The sequence below is a fragment of the Ambystoma mexicanum genome, chromosome 13 (assembly GCF_040938575.1).
Source record: "Ambystoma mexicanum isolate Mex_15411 chromosome 13, UKY_AmexF1_1, whole genome shotgun sequence".
NCBI lineage: Eukaryota > Metazoa > Chordata > Amphibia > Caudata > Ambystomatidae > Ambystoma > Ambystoma mexicanum.
In genome coordinates, this window is record NC_090938.1 from 522536311 (window position 1) to 522556979 (window position 20669).

The 20669-nt window shown below is 48.4% G+C and overlaps 1 protein-coding gene across 5 annotated transcripts in view; it reads left to right on the forward strand.

Moving 5' to 3' along the window:
* Nucleotides 1–20669, forward strand: part of LOC138521417 (spermatogenesis-associated protein 21-like) — a 1690677-nt gene that overhangs the window by 277379 nt on the left and 1392629 nt on the right. The window lies entirely within an intron of this gene.

A 20669-nucleotide genomic window follows, 5' to 3' on the forward strand; every position in this document is an offset into this window, starting at 1 on the left:
TCTCAAAAGTAAGAAACATAACACAACAGCAAAAACATACATAGACAGAACACTGACATAGTGTGTTAAAACAACAATAGTCTATTGAATGGAGACTAGAAGCCCCAGAATGCAAAACAATGCTGGCCTGAAATATATTTTCTTTTTACACTACTGTGCACTACTGTATTTTCATACATGCCAACATTCCGTAACACCTGGGAGGGAGATTTCTTCAGAGAAATCGGGAGACAACAATTTTCCCGTAGGATTGTATTGGGGAAATAATTATTTTAGGTGGGAGAACGTGAAAAATAGCAGTATTATTCACTGAAAAATCACGAGTCTCCCGTCTAAATAGGGAGGGTTGGCATGTATGTATTTTATTCACTTTGAGATTGGTTAATAAACATTGTAGCAGCATAACGTGGCTAAAGAATAGTTATCATAAACGTCTAGCTGGCTATGTTTTATACATAACAATCCATTTTGGCGGTAGAGATTGCAGTGTTTTGGTATAGGGCATTCTCCGTCTCCCAGTTGTGAGTGGACAGGAACCTGTGGCAGAGAGCTGTTTGAAAAACTGGTAATCCTGGCTGCTGATCGCAAAGTATACCTATGTTGAAATTGATCACCATAGACAACTAAATGGGGCACAAAAAGTTTAAACCTTGGTTTTAATTGGTTGCCCACAGAATTGCCTTCGGTCTCCACTACCACTTGTGACGAAAACATCTATTGGTTTTACAGATGTGTGTTACTGATTAGGCTCAAGGTGGCTTCGGTCATCCGTTTGCAACATCTGCCAATTGTAGTGAGGATGATAGGATGGTGGACGACTGGCACTTGTTCTATAATTTCAGATGGAAGTGTACATATTGTGGGGGTTGAACAGGGTTACTAACAACATGAACCGAATTAGAAGAATTTTAAATACATTGTAACATGGCCAACTGGAAGTTTGAAAATAATAAAATCTCTCTAAGATGTTCTGTATAGACTTCCACGGTAGGCGGTAACCATGGCGCTATTAGCGCCATGGTTGCCGCCGGTACCGTACCGAGTCCGCCTTGGTGGATGGCGGAATTACCGCCCTATTCCAAGGTGAGCGGGGGCGGTAATTCCCCATTCACCAAGGCCCTTCCCCATTCCCATTTTTGCCCCCATAGGGCATAATGGGAATGTGGAAGGTGCTAATTACGGTACCGCAAATTGCGGTACCGTAATGAGCTCCGAGGTGCCTTTACGGGTCCCGTCCTTAACGCCTGGAAAAACTAGGCGTTAAGGGAGGACCCGCAAAGGGACCTCGTAGTAAGGCGGTAAGGGTTTACCCTTACCGGTACTGGTAAACCCTTACCGCACAACGTGTAATGAGGCCCAAAGACACTGAATCCTTGGATACCTAACCAAGTCTTGCAACAATTTTTTTTTAATAATAATAATAATAATAATAATAATAATAATAAATAAATAAACAAATAAAGGACTTTAGTGGATAATGCAGCAGCACTGGGGGTATTACCAGGATAACATTGCTATAGTGTGACTATGTTCTTAAAAACATTTGGTAAACTGAAACAATCCCTTCTTTAAATGTTAGTGTGTCTGACAGCATGACTCAACTTTTAAAGCAAGCTTTCTTTTTGCATATGTTTAGGCATTTGGCATTGATGGGCCACCTAGTGGCAGGTAACGATCCCATCAGTGCCAAACGCCTAATCAAATGCAAAATACAGGGAGCACCCAGGAGCAAGACACAGGAGCAATTACATATCATAAAGTGCTGCCAGCAGTCTAGTGCAGGACGCTCTGTGCGACGTGTAATGGGCTTAACTGCAATGTAAACAAGCCCAATTACACACGCACGGACGGTCCAACAAGCGGACAAAAACCACGACAAGCGACCTCCAAATATTGTAAGCGACTTTGTGAAAAAACAAGCCCAAAATCGCTTATAATAAGTGGACCTGTCAACACTGGTCGTCTGGCGTTCGTGTTAGAATGTAGCGCGAGTGCCGGACCAATGTTTGTTTTAATTCTTTTGGGAATGTGACACGTGATCTCAGTTTACTCAAAGTCACATGATACTAGTTACGCATTATGTTTGTTTTGTATTAAGATGTGACCCGACGCCCAGACCATTATTTGTTTTGATTAGTTCTAGAATGAGATATGTGATCCCCATTTACAGAGCGGTTTGCGTTTGTTCTGATTTGAGATCTCTTGAAGCGTCAGTATTTTATTGCATAGTTGCAATGTGATCAATTATGTTCTTGCTGATTATAGCAAAATTCGAACAGATTAATAAAGTTGTTAGAGATTTGCTGGAAGGCCCAGTTGAATATCGTCTGTGGCATCAGTTTTGTTTGAAAGATAAAAGGATTTGTGATGGTATCTGATATTTTGTGATGTGCATTGGATTGTGGTAAAGAGACTTAAATACATACGAGTGCCAGCATTGTGGCTGTACCGCATGATTGATTAGTGAATGGGGCGGCTCGCGTGTAAGAAGGTCCTGTTTCAAAAAGGCGCTGTAATATTGTTGGTACTGTTGTTACTCCTAAACTGTCATAGTCAGTGAATAACAATTGCACTTGTACAATTGATTTGGGCTGGTAGTGCTAGGCCTATGTATTGAGTTGGATGTTCCCTCATTGGAACTTCTTCTCCAAAAAGGAACACTGATGTGGTTGTTTTTAAGTATGTGAGATTCGAGTGGATTGTGTCCTCCAACGTATTCCTCATATTAGATGTTTTATATCCAGCTTTGCTGCTCTTCGGAATTTTTTTTGGCAGAGGGCGCCGTGCTTCGATGTCGTCGAGTCGATGGTCCCTCGAAGGCTCGAGTCGAGGTCCCGTGAGGAGAAATCTCCTCGACGCAAAGGCATCGATCCAGGTACCGAAGCGATTCCCATCGCTCGTCGACTTCGACAAAAAAATCTAAGAAACGACGCCACAGGTCTCCCTCCACCTCGTCGTCAGACGAGTCTCTGAAAAGGATGAAATGCCCCATGAAACATTCGTCTCCCGGAGAGTGGGAAGCATTCAGGGTCAAAATGATGGAGGTGTTTCAGAAAGCGAAGCCTCGGTCCGCGCCTTCTTCGGAAGCCGGCCGGGAGCATCATCGCTCCGACACGTGCGCGCCCTCGAGCCCGGGTGATCGAAAAAGGAAGGATAGGGAACCTTCCAGGACGGCGAGCGAAAAACGCTCGAGTCGAGTGGACCGTTCGAGGTCACCGACGCCGTCTCAGATCCATCACACCTCGAAGGGAAAATCTTCGAAGAGCGCCTCGACGCCCTCGAAGCAAACCCTGTCGATGACCACTATGTCGTCGACGCCCTTATCGACGTCAACGCCGAAGCCCTCGGCGCCAAAGGCTCCAGCCAAGCCAGAGCAGCCAGAAAAAGGGAAAGATAAGGTTACAAGACCTGGAATATCCTCAGAGCCCTGTAATACACCTCTTCCTCCTCCTCTCCCAGAGAAGGTTTTCAAGCCTCTCCCCAGGAAGGAGTTTTTCAAGTCCCTGACCTCAATTTGTGAGGAAAAGGAGAGATCTGATGAGGAGAATGTACCTTTTGGGCTAGAATATGGCACCCGAAATGTCTCAGAATGCTTGATTTCAGAAGAAAGCAGAATGAGGGACTTGGTGGAATCATTACACAATGCAAGTGCATTGACACATCTCCTGAAAATGACTTTGGCAGACCAGAACCAGGAGAGCATGCCAGTCCATCATACCGTCAATTAATGACAAAGGTAGTAGATTACTTAGGATGGGCTAGACCATCAGCCCAATTCATCCAGGATGATTTAGCAGATATATTGGACCATGGTCCCACCAAGACCCAGTACTACCCTTTCATGTAGCCCTGCAAAATAGGGTGGCCAAGAATTGGGAAACTCCTGATTCTATTCCTCCGGTAAATAAATCCCTCACCTCAAAATACCGCCCGGCCAGTAGCGACCCCGGCTATCTGTCCAAACATCCAACTCACGAGACTCTGTTCATACAGGCAGCCACAGCTTCTAACAAACTGGCGTACCCTTCTATCCCTCCAGACAGGGACGATAAGCGTGTGGATGGCTGGGCATGGAAGGTATTTTCAGCTGGGAGTATGGCCTTAAAATCTGCCAACTCCACATGCGCCTTGGCGAAATTTTCGTACACTCTGTGGGAGTGCATCGCAGTAGCGGCAGAGCACATACCAGAAGGAGAAGAAAGGGAAGGGTTCCTAGCCATCGTTAGAGATGGAAAGGAAGCCATGCAGGAATCCCTTCAATCTGGATTGGACACTGCGGATAGTGTAAGCAGGTCCATGGGCACTAGTACGGTAATGCGCAGATTTGCGTGGTTACGGAAGTCAGGTTTTGCACCGGACGTACAGAACCGCCCTCTGAACATGCCTTTTGACGGGTCTCACCTTTTTGGCAACAAGGCTGACGAGAGCCTTGAGAGGTTGCAGACCTCAAAAGCAGCTGCCAAATCTTAAGGAGCTGCTATTAGGCAACCTCAGCCTTTTCGTGCGCAAGGACAATCGTGGAGGGGACGGTCCTATCGTTACTACTCCTCATATGGAAAGGCGAGAGGAATGGCCAGTCAAAGGGGCCAGAAAAAGGCCACTCGCAGTGGACAAGGAAAACGTGCAAAGCCAGCTACAGCTGCAGCCTCTTTGCCATAAGCGGCTGTAACAACTGCCACAAAACCACTTAGAGGACTTGCATCACAAAACACCTGTAGGAGGCAGGCTGTCACAGCATCTGCAAGAATGGCGAGCCATTACTTCAGATGTTTGGGCTCTAGAAATAATAGCCCAAGGCTAGTGTCTTCCTTTTCTAACGCAACCTCAAAGCAGTCCACCAGGGACACACCCGTTGAAGTTTTCGGACCCGCTCCTACAGCAGGAATTTCTAACCCTGCTGGAGAAAGGTGCTATAGAACCAGTACCAACAGCGGAGAAGAACAAGGGATGGTACACCCCATATTTTTTGATCCCCAAAAAGGACAGAGGACTGATACCCATCTTGGACTTAGGAAACTTGAACAAGTTCCTCAGGAAGGACAAGTTCAAGATGCTTATCCGTTCTCAGATCCTTCAGGCCCTTCAACTTCAGGACTGGTTGGTGTCATTGGACCTCCAGGATGCTTATTTTCATGTGCCGATTAATCTCAAGCACATAAAATAGCTGAGGTTCGTAGTTGGCGACTCACACTATCAGTTTCGAGTTCTGCCATTCGGATTGACCTCCGCCCCGAGGATCTTCACCAAGTTAATGGTAGTGGTGGCAGCGCACCTCAGGAGAGGGGGGATTCATGTCTACCTCTACCTGGACGATTGGTTGATCAGGGCACGTTCTGCCGAGCAAGCACTGGATCATCTGAAAGTCACCTGCCAATTCCTCCACAGACTGGGCTTCTCCCTAAATTTCAAGAAGTCGCAAATGACACCTTCGCAACAGCTTCAGTACATAGGAGCTGTATTAGACACATCCTTGGGAAAGAGCTCGCCTCCCAAGTCGAGGGCTCAAGACATTCTTCAGATGGTTTCCAAATTCGAAAATGCCTAAAATCTCCAGGCTTACGACTTTTTAAGGTTGCTCGGCCTCATGGCATCCTGCATCTTCCTGGTGCCAGAGGCACGCTTGAGGATGAGATCCCTTCAATGGGCTCTAAAGACTCAGTGGTCCCAGTTCTCGGGTCAAATGACGGATCTTCTCCAGATTCCGAACAAGGTTCGACAAGATCTGCTATGGTGGACTTGTACAGAGAACATCCTAAAAGGAGAACATTTTTGGCAACCATGGCCGGAGATCACAGTAGTGACGGACGCCTCACTCATGGGGTGGGGAGCTCATGCCAACGATTTGACAATCAACGGTCGTTGGTCTCCATCGGAGTCCAAACTACACATCAACCTTTTAGAGCTGAGGGCAATCAGACTAGCGCTGAAGGCTTTCCTGCCATCTGTCAGGGGAAAGAATGTCCTGATAATGACGGACAACACAGTGGCCATGCATTATCTAAACAAAAGAGGAGGTGTGGGGTCACTACCTCTGTGCAGAAAGGCAATGCAGCTCTGGTATTGGGCAATTCAGGAAGGAATCTCTTTAACAGCAATTCATCTACCCGGGGAGGAGAATATGACGGCAGATGCTCTGAGCAGGCAGTGCACGGTGTCCCACGAATGGGAACTGGCTCAGGAAGTCATTCAAGAGATCTTCGCCCTTTGGGGAACCCCTCAAGTAGACCTATTTGCAACCGGTATCAACCGAAAGTGCGAAAGGTATTGCTCAAGGGAATTTACCCAGAGAGGAGCCCTGGGGGACGGGTTTGTGGTGGAGTGGAATTTCCCACTATTGTATGCATTTCCTTCGATTCCCGTCATTCCTCAGGTCATCAGGAGGCTGAGACGCTTCGGGAGCCGCATGATCCTAATTGCCCCAGATTGGGCCAGGAGAACATGGTACCCGGACCTTCTAGACCTGTCCATCTGTCCTCCAGTACGTCTTCCTCAGAGAGAGAACCTTCTCTCTCAAATGGAGGGTCAGGTTCTCCATCCAGAGGTCAAAACGCTCAACCTTCATGCTTGGTATCTGAAAGGCTGAGATACAGGGAGTGGAACCTTCCAGTTGATGTTATGGAGGTGTTGCTTTCGGCAAGAAGGCCAGCAACAAAGTCTCTATACCGTTGCCGTTGGAAAAAGTTTTGCAACTGGTGCAGAGAAAAAATGTCTATCCTTTTCTATATTCTCTTCCGGAAGTGCTATCTTTTCTTCTGACCCTAGCACATAGAGGTCTGAATGTTGGAACAATGAAAGGTTACCTTGCAGTGCTTTCCATTTTCAAGCGCTTGTCGGAAGAATGCTCCTTCAAAATTCCTTTGATAATACAATTCTTAAATGTACTCATTAATGTGTTTCCTCCTCACCCATTTCAAGAACTGATTTGGGATCTCAATTTAGTCCTAAAATTCTTAATGTGTGCTCCTTTTGAGCCTATGCACACGTGTCCATTAAGATTACTAACATGGAAAACTGCCTTCTTAGTTGCTTTAACATGTGCAAGAAGAGTGAGCGAATTGCAGGCACTGGCCCTCATTACGACCCTTGCGGAAATTGACTGACCGGACCGCAACAGCGTAAATAGCGTTTCCGCCATTGCACGAAGGAGCAAAGTGCGGCTAATTACGACCCATCGGGCACGAGCATTACGCCATGGCGGAATCCGAAAGGCTGCGATGGCGGAAATGACCCCAAAACGGCCCTTACCGCCGCCGTACGCTGCACCAGGTGCAATACCGCCACCCATCTTAGCGGTCACCGTAATGAGCGGGCACCGTAATGAGCGGGCACCGCAAATTACGGGCACCGTAAATATACGGAAACGGAAGTAAAAGCATGTGGCCGGAACGGGAAACAGCACGCCGCACAACTATAAAATCCGAATCCCAACACAACCATTAAAAATCCGACCCTGACACACATCCCAACCCGTTAGCAACCCCAGTTAAAAAAATAAATATGGGAAAGGTAGCCAAGAAAGCGTGTGATCGCAAGCGGCAGGTCCACTTCTCCCGAGAGGAACTGACCGTGCTGACCGAGACCCTGCAGGAAAATGCCGCCGTCGTCTTCTCCAGTCAAATGACCAGGACGGCCCTTGCCAACAAGAAGGCCATATGGGCCCTTGTGGCACAGCGCGTAAGTGCGGTGGGGACAACACCCCGCACGCCACAGCAATGTCGCAAGCGGTGGGACGACCTGCGGATCCGCGTACGCAGCATACTTTCTGCGAACAGGAACATCGCCACAGCTACCGGGGGGGGATCAGAGTCGCCCATCAAGTTGACCCCCTGGGAGGAGATCTGCGCCTCCACCATAGGAATGGAGAGCATAGAGGGAGTCGGAGGGATGGAGAAAGGAGTGCCGACATCCGGAGAATCAGGTAGGTTGGCCAAGAGAAACAATGCGAAATCCACAAACCACGAACATGTGCAGTACCATGTGACCCCATAGTGCAATACATACTTTGCCCTGACAGCGCCCTCTAAAAGTCAGAATGAATAAACAAATTAATCAAGATGCCATAAACAACCCCTACATGTGCAGCATGCACCCCCTAACTGCAGGCAGCCAAATGAATGCATCCTCAACCCACACGAAAATGAGACCACCTCCAAGGCCCAGTCCCAAATCACCCTCATGTACCACCCCAATGCATTTGATACGTTGCCATTCCAAATCCCACAGACCCATAACTAACGCTCGCCCCTCTTTACTCCACCACAGGGTCCGATACCAACGACGAGCTGCAGGACACCCCTACCAGCACGCCTGCAAAGAGGGCCAGGACCAACGTCCCAAGAGCCTCCACCTCAGGTGCAAGGATCAAGACACGGCAGCAGCAGGAATCAAGTGCCAGCACACTGGAGGGGACTGCAACAGGCACCCCAGCAGCCAGCAAGTCCACAACCCCAGCACCACAGGTCCCCCCAAAGAACGTATCTGATGGCACTGCCTCTGGTGGTAGCAGCACCATAGGTGACACAGCTGTCATGCCAGCATGCTCCGACACGGAAAACAGTGCTGGCGACGTAGGTACCATCCATGACCTTTCCCAATCCCCCTGCATGTCCCATCCCCTACACCATGACGAAACCACGCAGGGGCACCCAGAAGACGACGACTGGCCAACCCCCACAAGTCCTGTGCCAAGGCAACATGTGTTGAGCAGCCCCCCTGTCACACCACCGCAAATGTCCATGGCCCAGCAGAGGCAACAGTCCCTCGACCTGCTGATCGAGCAACAGCAGGAAGTGTCCACGCTACTCAAGGACCATGCGAATGAATGCGGGGGTTCCAGGGCAGCCATGGAAACATCCACCGAGACACTCAGGGCACAAATAGAGAAAAGTAGTGAGAGCCTCAGGGGAGAAATGGAGAGAAGCACCGAGAGCCTGAGAGCACAAATGGAGAGAAGCACCGAGAGCCTGAGAGCACAAATGGAGAAAAGCACCGAGAGCCTGAGGGGGGAACTGAATGCGACGTCCAAAGACGTTTGTGCTGAACTTGCTGCTGTGCGCCGTGTGCACTCGGAGCTCTCACAAACCCTCAGAGACATGCATGGACGCGAGCAGGCAGAGACGTCATCCGTGGCAAGTTCCGTCCAGGGCAGCCCCCAACGCAGATCTGGCAGGAACCTGCGCTCCACGGGCAGGGGTGCCCCTGATACCCGTAGAGGGGGCTTGCAATAGCGTCTACCCACGGGCAGCATGCATATTTGGACACTGGTGTTGGGGGGGGAGGAAGTAGGGTGGAGGGGGTGTGTTGGGCTTCACTGGGTGGCGGGTCCATAGGGTGTATGAATCAAATCACATTAACAATACAGCACTTCATTATCATCCAATGACATGTGTGGACATTGATATTTGCGTACGAGGCCTTCATAGGCGTACAGTCCACTATGTGCCTGTACTACACACACACAGTGCCACAGGTCCCCTTTCCGTGTAATAGGCACCATGCGTGGTTGCTAGAAGCATGCATCTATGATGCTCTGTCGGATTGCACGTGCATCCTGTGCCTCATGGACTCCTTGGGGTGCCTCCACATCCCCACCCTCATCATCATCATCTTCAGGTGCATGCAGTACAGCGTCAGGGGGCATGGGCACATTCCTACGTATGCACATGTTGTGCAGCATGACACATGCCATGACCATCTTAGAAACCCTCTCATGGCTGTACATGAGTGCCCCGCCAGACCTGCTGAGGCTGCGGAAACGAGCCTTCAGTAGGCCGAATGCCTGTTCAATGACCACACGGCTACGTGAGTGGGCATGGTTGTAGTCCTCCTCATGCTGGTTCTGTGGGTTCCGGATTGGTGTAAGGAGCCATCTCTTCAGTGGATACCCGGCATCACCTGTATGGGACGAATAAAGGGTGTCAGTGGAATGATAGTGCTAAGTAGCCCCCCCCCCCTCCTGCAAGGTCATTGACGCATCAAATGGGCCACGATGTCATGCATGGAATGAGACTCACCGAGTAGCCAGGATCTGTGCCCTGCGTGTCGCTCCATGTAGCGTGGTATTCTTGTGTTCCTCAGGACCATAGAATCATGGGTAGATCCTGGAAATCTGGCACAACAATGCGTAAAGATCTTGTTGGAGTCACACACCATTTGCACATTGATTGAATGAAATTGTTTCCGGTTGCGGTACTGGACCTCCATGGCATGTGGGACAACCAATTCAACATGGGTGCAGTCGATGGCACCAATGCAACCCGGGATGCCGCCAAGTGCATGGAATCCCACCTTTGCGTTGGTAATCTCCTGGTACGTGCGTGGTAGTGTGATGTGGTCGTCGGCGTGCTTCAGGAGGGCATCGTGCACTTGGGAGAGTGTCCGTGAGAACAGTGGCTGTGAAATGCCATGCAACTGTCCCACTGTGTGCTGGTAGGTGCCTGTGGCCAGGAAGTGGAGTACAGACACCACCTTCAGTAGGGGTGGGATGGCGGTTGGGCTATCTATCATGCTCACGAGGTCAGCATGTGTCATGTCCACAATGGCGATTATGGTGTCCCGGTCCAAACGGTAGAGGGTGTGGATCTGCTCAGCAGTGAGGTTGAACGGATCAGCTCGGAGGCGTGGGATTGCGGGCCGCCTGCGTGGTGGTAGTGGCAGTGCTTGTGGGCCTTGCTGACCCTGCCTTGCCCTCCTCCTCCTCCTTCTCCTCCGTCTCCCCTGTGCGCCCGGTTGTTGTACCTGTTGTTGTTCGTCGTCTTCTTGTAGTTGTAGCACTTGCAGTGCTATCTGGTGCCCCAGGCCCAACATCGCTAGTCCTGCCGGTAGCATTTTGGAGTGGGAGTGGTTGTGGGAGGGGTTTGGGTCTGCTATATATGTGCTGTCGGCCTGTATGGCCTCCACCTGTGCTGATTGAATGAATCTGTGGCAGATGCAATCCCTTCTGGCCGAGCACGTCCCGCACGTAAGGCTGCATTTGGCCGCATGGCATCTTGGGATTGGAATCATGTATCAAATCCCGATGGCAGTGTGATGTACTTTGACTGATTTTCATGCTATGCTCCCATTGTTACACATGCTATGATTGCAGCCGCTTACATACCTGTGAAGAGTCAGTGGTATGTAGGGCTCGATCGATGGCCGACCCTCATGCAGCACAGTATCGTACTTCACCGACGGGCGTGGCGTCCCATTTGTGATTGCAGCCAGTTAGCATTATGACACACAGCCGCACTACATTGATGTAATTGTGAATGCAAGCGTTCACAGAAGCCTTTTCGACGTAATGTTGCAAGTGAGGAATTCGAAGGCCAGCATTTTTGGTTGCGAAGTAGCGGTGAGGAGACGCCCACAGGTCTGCCTGGAAATGTAACGTTCTATTGTTGAATGTCCTTGGGACAGGGCCCATAACGAGCAAGCAATGAATGACATGAATTGAATGGGATGCGCAATAGCGTAGTGGACGATAAGGCAGGACGTTCCCAAGTCCATCTAGCTTCACGACACTACAGATCCGGCCAGGAGCACAGTGGTTTTTGCAGACTGCATTACGCACAGACGCGATGGAAGTTTCACATATTATGTGAGTGAATGTTCATGCGTTTTCATTGCGGGATGAGGGAATGATGAATGGATGCATGGACAGATGATTCCATTTAGGGTCTGCCATGTACATGTGTTTTTTGATTCAATCCCCTTCCCCTGCGCTATGTGATGCAAGGCTGCCATAGTGGGACTTACGTCTATCTGCCCTTGTCGGATCCTCCCTGTCTCGACGCGCCTTCATACACTTGTGTCTAGGCACGTTACTAATCCCATGTCATGGGTTCTATCTTGACGGACGCATGCACAGTAACCGACGTTGCCAATGGTGTATTAACCTCGATTGGTTTCGTTATGTATCGATACTGATTTAGGGGTGTGTATATTCCTTTGGAGTGGGCTAGCATGCATATGGGTGTGGATTTGGTGTGTTGAATGAAGATAGTGAAGCATCATGTGTCCTGTAGTGCAATCGGTTAATTTGTGTTTCATTTTGGTGACAGGTATCTCCTGCCCTATTGCAGATGCCATCTGTACGCCACTCCTCCAGATGGATTTTACTCTCGACACCTGCAGCTTCGGGTGAATCAGTGGAGCACCATTACGATCTTATGGGACGATCGCCAATGGGCCACATGCCCTTACGCTGTTCTGGTGGCTAGGTGCAACATTTCGGCCTTTCAGCTGGACTAGTGCCTGCCTCATGGGACGGACCTGCGGTTCTTGCCGCTTCCATGTTGCCTTTTGGAACGTTGATGTTGGCCCTGTGTGCCATGATGGTACAGGGCGTCACACAAGTGGAAGCTGGTCAATTATTGCAGATGCAGCCCTCGGTGATGATGGATGTTTTGGTGTTATTTTACAAATTGCTGTGAGGCCTTTGTCATTTGGATGTGCATTTAAATTGTATTCCGATATTTGGCGTGTTGCGTTATTCTTTGCAGGTGATGTGGCGATTTTCGATTTGTGGCGGTATGTATTGCGAGATGATCTGCATTGTGTTCCGCCTTCTGAGTTGAGTTGTGTGGTACAGTACTGGCCGCTTTTGCCTACGTAGCACAGTGTGGTCACGGATAGGGGCTGCCATTGTGACTGTTTACATGATGTGCTGTTCAGGGGCGGGGGATTGGCTTTTGGCCGACTGGTGCCTGTCAGCCAGGTCGATTGATGGTATGATGGGATGTTCAGAATGTGGCTGGTCACAGGTGCCTGTGTTTGCGTGCGTTTGTTGGAGGGGGACTGGGGTCATGTCCATTGGAATAGCTTCTGTATTCATGCCATCTGTGCCCTGCAGCTCCCATCGGCCCCTCTTGGGATGTGCCTGGCTGCTCAGTCACTCTGCCAACTTGTGTGGTACATGCTTCTGCTGATGGTTGGTTTGTTTACTGGCAAGAGTACAGGGCTGGTGCAATCCCCCTCAGGATGCTGTTTTGGATGTTGCCTTGCGCTGGTGGCAAGCGATGGGGGACTACTGTTGTTTTGTGTCATGTGTTCTTGATTTCCATTTTGATGTCTTGTACCTTCACATGCCTGTGCTGCATCAGTACGGCTATGGTGACATGCCGTACATGGATGCCCACTCACGGGGCGCTTTGAACACCTGCATGCATTTCTACGTTGGCATGCATGGGTGAATTGTAGATTTCACTGGTTGCATGGTGTGAGTACATTGCGCCTGCCAGGAGTTGTGCAATGTGGCCAGGGAGTGGAGTACAGGCACTCAGTGGGCCATTTACGGTTGGTTCACGATGCCGTATTTCTCGCCATGGCGGAATGGTCCATTCCGCCATGCCTGATGGCGTTAGGTACATGTCCGCTAGGGTCGGAATTGGCGTACCGTTGCACCATGGTGGTGTTTGCGGTTTGGCATGGTGCGCGCGCGCGTGCTTAGTGCAGTTAGCGTTGGCGTTCACTACGGTGTCGCTAATGGCTTCGTACTTTGCGGTGACGGGTCATAGTCGCACCGAGCGCTTTTCGATGGCGGTATTGCATTTCCGCCATCGTTTTCCCCTTTCCGCCAGGGTCGTAATGAGGGCCACTGTCTTCTGGGCCACCCTATACTGTGTTCCTTAAGGACAGTGTTGTGTTGAGGGTTAAACCATCATTTTTACCGAAAGTAGTATCTAATTTTCATTTAAGTCAGAAATGTTTTTTACCCGCATTCTAGCCTCCACCCAATCCTACTAAGGAGGAGGAAAGATTACACAGGTTGGATCCAAAAAGAGCTTTAAGCTTTTACATCTCTAGACTTTCCAGACTTAGAGTGGACAACCAGCTGTTTATAGGTTACACAGGAAGGAAACTTGGTCAATCGGTGACAAAACAGACAATTTCACGCTGGATTGTGCTTTGCATTTCAGAATGCTACAGATTAGCACAAAAAGACCCACCAGAAGGGTTAAGGGCTCAATCCACCAGAGGCATCGCCTCTTCGACAGCCCTTCAAAGAGGTGTTCCAATAAGGTCCATTTGTGAAGCAGCAACTTGGTCTTCACTACACACCTTTTCAAAATTCTATAGCCTGGATGCTTCCCAGTCTAAGGAACTGAGTTCTGGAAAAGCATTGCTGTATTCCGCCATCTAAGGGCATTGAAAAATCTAACCCCTCCTCCAGAGAAATTATACATACTGCTTTGGGAGTCTATCTAAGATGAGGAATACGTTGGAGGACACAATCCACTCGAAGAACAAGTTACTTACCAACTGGTAACGTTCTTTCGATTGGATGTTCCTCCAATGTATTCCTCATCGCCCTCCCAGCCTACCCCTCTGTAGATTTTTCCAGGTTATTGCCAACTCAAATCTCGCAAGGCTGATACCTGTCTGCCGGCACAATCTACACAGTACAAAATCAAAGATAAAAAGGGGAAAAACAGAACTGAGGCCATCGGGTATGCTACTTATATACCCGATAACTTCACCCTCGACGGAGGCCTTCGAGGGACCATTAACTCGACGACATCGACGCACGGCGCCCTCTCCCGAAAAAATTTCCGAAGAGCAGCAAAGCTGGATGGAATACATCTAAGATGAGGAATACGTTGGAGGAACATCCAGTCGAAAGAACGTTACCAGTTGGTAAGTAACTTGTTCTTCTATAGTACACCACATAATATTGTGTTGCTGTCTAGACTTCAATGCCCTTGTTATTGCTCAATTGGACTCTTTTCCACTTCAGCTATAATTTAATTGACATATTCACTCACCAAAGTTTGTCTAGATGAGAGACACTAAAAATAGTAATGGAATCACCACATGTCACAGTAAATATTGATCACCACCTGTCATTAGGAGTCTAAACTAAAAATAGTAATGGAATCACCACATGTCACAGTAAATATTGATCACCACCTGTCATTAGGAGTCTAGGCTCACTGCTGCCACCTTTTCGGATGTATTCCTGTACTTATCTAGGATCAAAAGCAACCATCTCAGACTATGCAAGGTAGACCTTCCTGGTATAAAACCTGTCTGGTCCGGGTCCACCAGCCCCTGCATAACCGGTGTTAAGTGACCAGCCAGTACCTTACACAAAATCTTCATGTCCACATTGATCATAGACAAAGGATGATACGAGGCACGGTCTCACCCTTCTCCACTGTTTTTAGGCAAAGGCTCACCTCCTGCATGGACTGTGGTAGCCCTCCCATTTCCGCTCCTTAGCTTCCCGCAAATCTTCCAACAGCTTTTGCACCAACAGCTCCTTATACGCCCTATAAACTTCCACTGTGAAGCTATAACCAGCGTCTTGCCCATACATAAACACTCAATCACCCGTTGCACCTCATGGGATTCTATGTCTCCCCCCAACAGTATCCTATGATCCCCTTTGACCCCACCGAGAGCCGCTTGCTCCATCCACTGCGCTGCAAGCTGTGCATTTACCCTGTCCCTCTCAGCATACATAGAAGTGTAGAATTTTCTAAATACTGCACAAATACCTTCCCTTTCTGTGATCATCGTCCCTTGCTAGTCCCACACGCCATCACACCCCCTCTGACTGCCTTGCTTCCCAACCAGGTCAGCAATTTACTGGCTTTATCCCCCTCAGAGTGCTGCTGGGCTACATACCCAGGGTATGCGTTTGACTCCAGCTGCTCCCTTGCCACATGGAGATTGGTCTGTGACCCAGTAATAGCCTCAGCCTCAGCAGGCACCTTCCCCCTTGCCAATTCCTGATCCAGTGAGGCAACTTTCTACTCAAGACACTTCACCTCCTATGTGAGGACCCTACGCACCTCGACCCTAGCTGAGATACATACCCCCCATTCAATGGCTCTCATTCCGTGAACCTATGTGCTGTGGAGCCCCAGTTATCCTCCAAGAAGTGCCAGATTTGATCTCCCAACGATGTCCGGAAGGCACCATCCAGCAGCATCTGATTATCAGACCTCCATTTAGGTATGGGTGGTTTAACAGTTTTCCTGACCAGTCCCAGTATTAATGGTATGCGATCTGATAAAAGTTCTATCCAGAAAGTCTGCCGATGTGACAAGGTCAAACCCCTCATCCCCCATGATGGTATAATTGATGAACAAGTAGCACTGCTGAGCAACAGGAATAGCTGCATACTTCGTCATTCAACATCCGCCATGCATCCCCTAGGCCTAGTTCTGCAACTATCTGTGACAGTGTTTTAGTCGCCATACCCAATGTTCAGACCGCAGCACTCTCCACATCCCTATTGCGGTCCATTGCACAGTTGAAGTCCCCAACCCAGAGGATCCAGTCCATCCTATGACGCACTATGAGATCCTGAATCTGTTGAAAGAAGTCAGCCTGGGCCACATTCGGGGCATATGTTCCCAAAAGAAATATGAGATGCAGTAGCACTTCTCCCATAACTGCCACATACTTCCCCTCCCCATATATCATGGTGCGCACAACCTGCAGCCTCGCTGTATCCCTAATCCATATGAAGACCATCCTGGAGTAGTACGAAAATGTAATACCAATTACTCTGCCCTTCCACCGAGTCCCCAACGCACTCAGCCCCTGGGCATCAAGTTGAGTTTCCTGTAATACGCCCACGTCCTCCACCTTGTGTCTAATGAGATAAGAGGGAATCTTTTCACCACATTGTTCAATCCTCTAGTTTTCCAACTAGTTAATTCAGTGCAGCGATGAGTAAATCTGCGCTTGCATTTCTCCAAACTGCCTATTTGCAAGACCGAGGCCAGGACCTACATGCGTTTGAAAAATTAACCAGAAACAAGCAAACCCTTCTTCACCCCTCCCATCACCCAACCACCCCAACAACGGGTGCAACCACTCCCCATTCAAGCACCCCCAACCATCTCCTCCCTAACACCGCAACCTGAGGCCCCGCCACTACACCCCCGACCCGGCAATGTAGCCAGTCACAAGAGTGAAGAGAAGAGAACTAGAGGTGGGCTTGCCCACCACCCCCAAGAAAGCCATCCTTACGATTACACCCCGCATGAACATCCCATCTCCCTTCCTTCAACTCCATGGAGCAATGTCCCCAAGATTTAAACACACAAGTGTAACCACGCAAGAGATCCTCCCTCCCAGCAAAACACATTCAACTAAGGAGATCGACCAGAAAAGGGTCCGTTCCCACACCACCATGCACAGGGATGGCCATCCTCATGTACTTGTATCCTAGTTCCCGCAGCCTCCTTTGCACCACATCATATGATTTACGCTGCTTCTGTACCTCCTGTATGAAGTCGGGGAAGAGCAAGATCCTCATAACGCCACTCTGTATACTGTGGTTCTTCTTGCATCTTGAAGTATCGTGTCCCAGTCACAGAAATGTAACAACTTTGCTACTATAGCCTGAGGCGGAGCACCCAGTGGAGGTTTCCTACCGGGAACTCTGTGCACTCTCTCTATGATGAACCACATCGAGAGGCCCCTGATTTTCAAGGTGTCCATGAAGAGCTGTTCCAAGTCTGCCCTTACTCTCCCTCTGCAACCACAAGTATACAGATATTGCTGCATATTGCTGCACCGTGAGCAGCCTTCCGCATCTTCAGCACAAACTTTTAGTGTCCTTGTGGTTGCAGTAAGTGCGTTGCTCTGTAATTGCAGCACTGTTACGTGTCTTCCACCTTCCCCACTCTTTGTTCCACCTCCGTCACTCGTTCCCCTATTTTACTGAGGTCCGCTCTCACCAGTGTCAGTTCTACAGCAACCATTTGCACTTTATTCTTCAAGGATGTCCTTGAGTCCTGTATAACCTCTAGCAACCATCCCATCATCACGCTCTCCTCTGCAGACTCCAGGCCTCTTTGTTCTTTCACCGGGGGTACCATCGGCCGGGTTGTTTAGCTCAGCTCTATTTTCTGTTGCTGGCACTGAAGTATTGTGCCAAATGCTAGCACTCAGGGCTTCTTCCACTGATACCAAGGAACACACCATGTCAGCAGCACAGTGAATACACAGACCCTCGAACACTGGGTCGGTTCCCTATGGCCCTGCCAGCTGAAAAAGGCTGAAAAGGGCTGAAAAACGTGTGCCTGCTCTCTTCTTGGGCCAGAGATGGCCAACTACAGCTTATCGTAGCTCCCTCAGGCCTGCACACTCCACTACCAGCTTGCATTGTAGCGAGCAACTCACACTTCACAGCTCCGCGCTCCGATCTCAGCCTCCACACAGGCAGAGCTCATAGCATCCTTCCAGCACTCTGACCTTGTCTCTGCTCACAGAGAGAAGAGCGGACACCCGTCAGGCCGACAAACAGCAGCAGCTGTTCTGTCGGACATCGGTGCTCTGATCACTTTTCCCAAGTACGGCCGACACTAAGTCTTTCCTCTGCCTTCCCTGCTCATCTCTGAAACCGCCTCACGGGCCCACTGACAGCAGCAGCGGTCCCTCTGGGCATCAACGTACCGGTCCCTCCTCCCAGGCTCCTCTGACATAGAGGCCTCACCTCTCCACCTTCCCAGAACAGCTCAGGCGGCGTGTGCAGATGCCGTTCTCCCTAGACCACAGGCCCGCACAGAAGGCTGAGCCAGGAACAGATGGTCGGATGATCTGATCCTCTCGAGATTGCGTTAGCCTCGGCACCAGCCTTCCAGGGGTCTCACTATATGTTTTGAAGTGTTCAGGGGTCAGGGATTATGCAGGATTTATGGGAATGGCTCCTGAGGTGTGGCAGAGCTTAAAGAGAAGCGGCCAAGATGGTTGTGCTCTCTGGTGACCTTAGTATGCTGAGTTTCTTGATCAATGTAGATGTTCTAGGAAGTTTCCATTTCCAGAGGCTATTGTAGAAGTATCTCAGTGTCAGTGCAAGGCAAGATTACCTTTATTTCTGTCTGAGTTTTGGTTTATTGGCTGTCAGCCATTCACATACTTATGTATGGTAATGAGCTCGGCACCATATCCCTAAGACTTGTGTTTACCACATTAGAAAAACCAAACCAGGATGAAAATAGGTCCTTACTCAACATTATTTGCCCTTCCTTATACCTGAACATAGTGGTTCCCTTTTTAAGTTATATTTAAACCATCTAGAACCTTGTGTGTCAATTCAACCCTTACCCTGCTGGCTTAGCCTTTAAAGTACATTCTTGTTTTCTCATGTGTTCTGTTGGTCTCACATTATCACACATTGTATTGCATTTGTTTTTTATTGATTTATATTTGGCATAAAGTACCCCCTACCTTATGTTATAAGGATATTGCAAGTCACTGAGGAGTTCAGTGATCAAATAGCAGAACGAGGCTAAAGGCTGAGTTCCTTTATAAGGTCATGGAACTCCGAGGTGACTTGCAAATATCCTTTTTATGTACGGTAGGGGGTATTTTAGTCCTTATAATACATGACCACACAATACTTTACTACCTGGCATCTTACTTAATCTAATGTAAGAGATCTTCCATGTTCTCTTTGATATAATTAATGTAGAAGGTGTTTGAATAAAAAAAAGCTAACATGCAGTTTGTGGGGCATAAACTAATTTGAACAGTTTAATATAATGAATTGAAAAAACGTTTTAATTTTGTCCTTTGAACTAAGTAAAAACATGGTGATACAGAAGTGCTCAAATTAAATAATCTACCATAAACAGTTCCTTGTCAATTACTGTCTGTAAAATGTCACAGAAAACTATTTTACAAGCACAGAATTTGAAAAGCTTGTCACAGCTTAAAGTGCAACGGTGTCAGCTGGAGTTCTGTCCTGTGCTGGCTTAAGCAGGAGAACTTTTGAGGCTTTTATACTGATATTGCATCAATGTATTATAGAGCGCTTTCTCCAAAGCACTATTCATAATAAACGGTACAAAATATATGGTAAATACAATTGATGAAAAAGTTACAAAATTAGCCGGAAAGAAGAGTAGAATATTTTGTTTAGATTTCAGCAAAAAAAGTGAGAGGTTAGAGAAGGATCTGATATAAAGGGGTAGAGTCCCCAGTGTTTAGGCACCAGGAGAGTAAACGATCGGAAATGAGATGAGCATGGCTGTTAAAGTACCCTAAGAAAGAATTGGCCTTGTCAGCGAAGGGCACAAGAAGCAACATTGACAATGAACATTGAGTAGAGATAAAGGGGACGGGGCAAGTCTGTGTATACATTTGAAGACAAGGCAAAGAAAGTGGTAGAGTGAGATTCAAAGGAAAGTCAAGAGAGGGACTGAAGGGAAAAAGAAATGGAAGTACAGAGAGAAAGACTGCATAAGGTACAAATGGGGGAGTTAAAGATAGAGCAAATTGGGGCAAGATGATAAGCAGGAAGACCAATGAGTATAGCAGAACATTAATTTAGGTGAGATAGGACCAGATTATAGATAGGTAATGTGAAAACAGAGAAAAGTGCAATTCTTGCATATATCATGGAGTTGATCGCAGCAAGAACAAGCTACATTATAGAAATGTGTAGTGGAAGAGAGAGAAGAGTCAAAGCAAATGTCAAGATTTCGAGCTGAAGAAGATACTGGGACATTGAACAGAAAGGGAATAGAGGGAGGAGCAAGAGGGTTTATAGTAGAAGAAGAGGATCTCAATTTTTCGAGTGTTGAGATGTAAGAAGTGAGAAGGCATGCAACATTGAATTGCTGGGTGGAAATAGTAGTTTGGAGAGAGTCGGAGAAAGAGGAAAATGATACATAGATGTGGGAATTATCAACATAAAAGTGGGAAGATAGACCAAATGAGGGAGC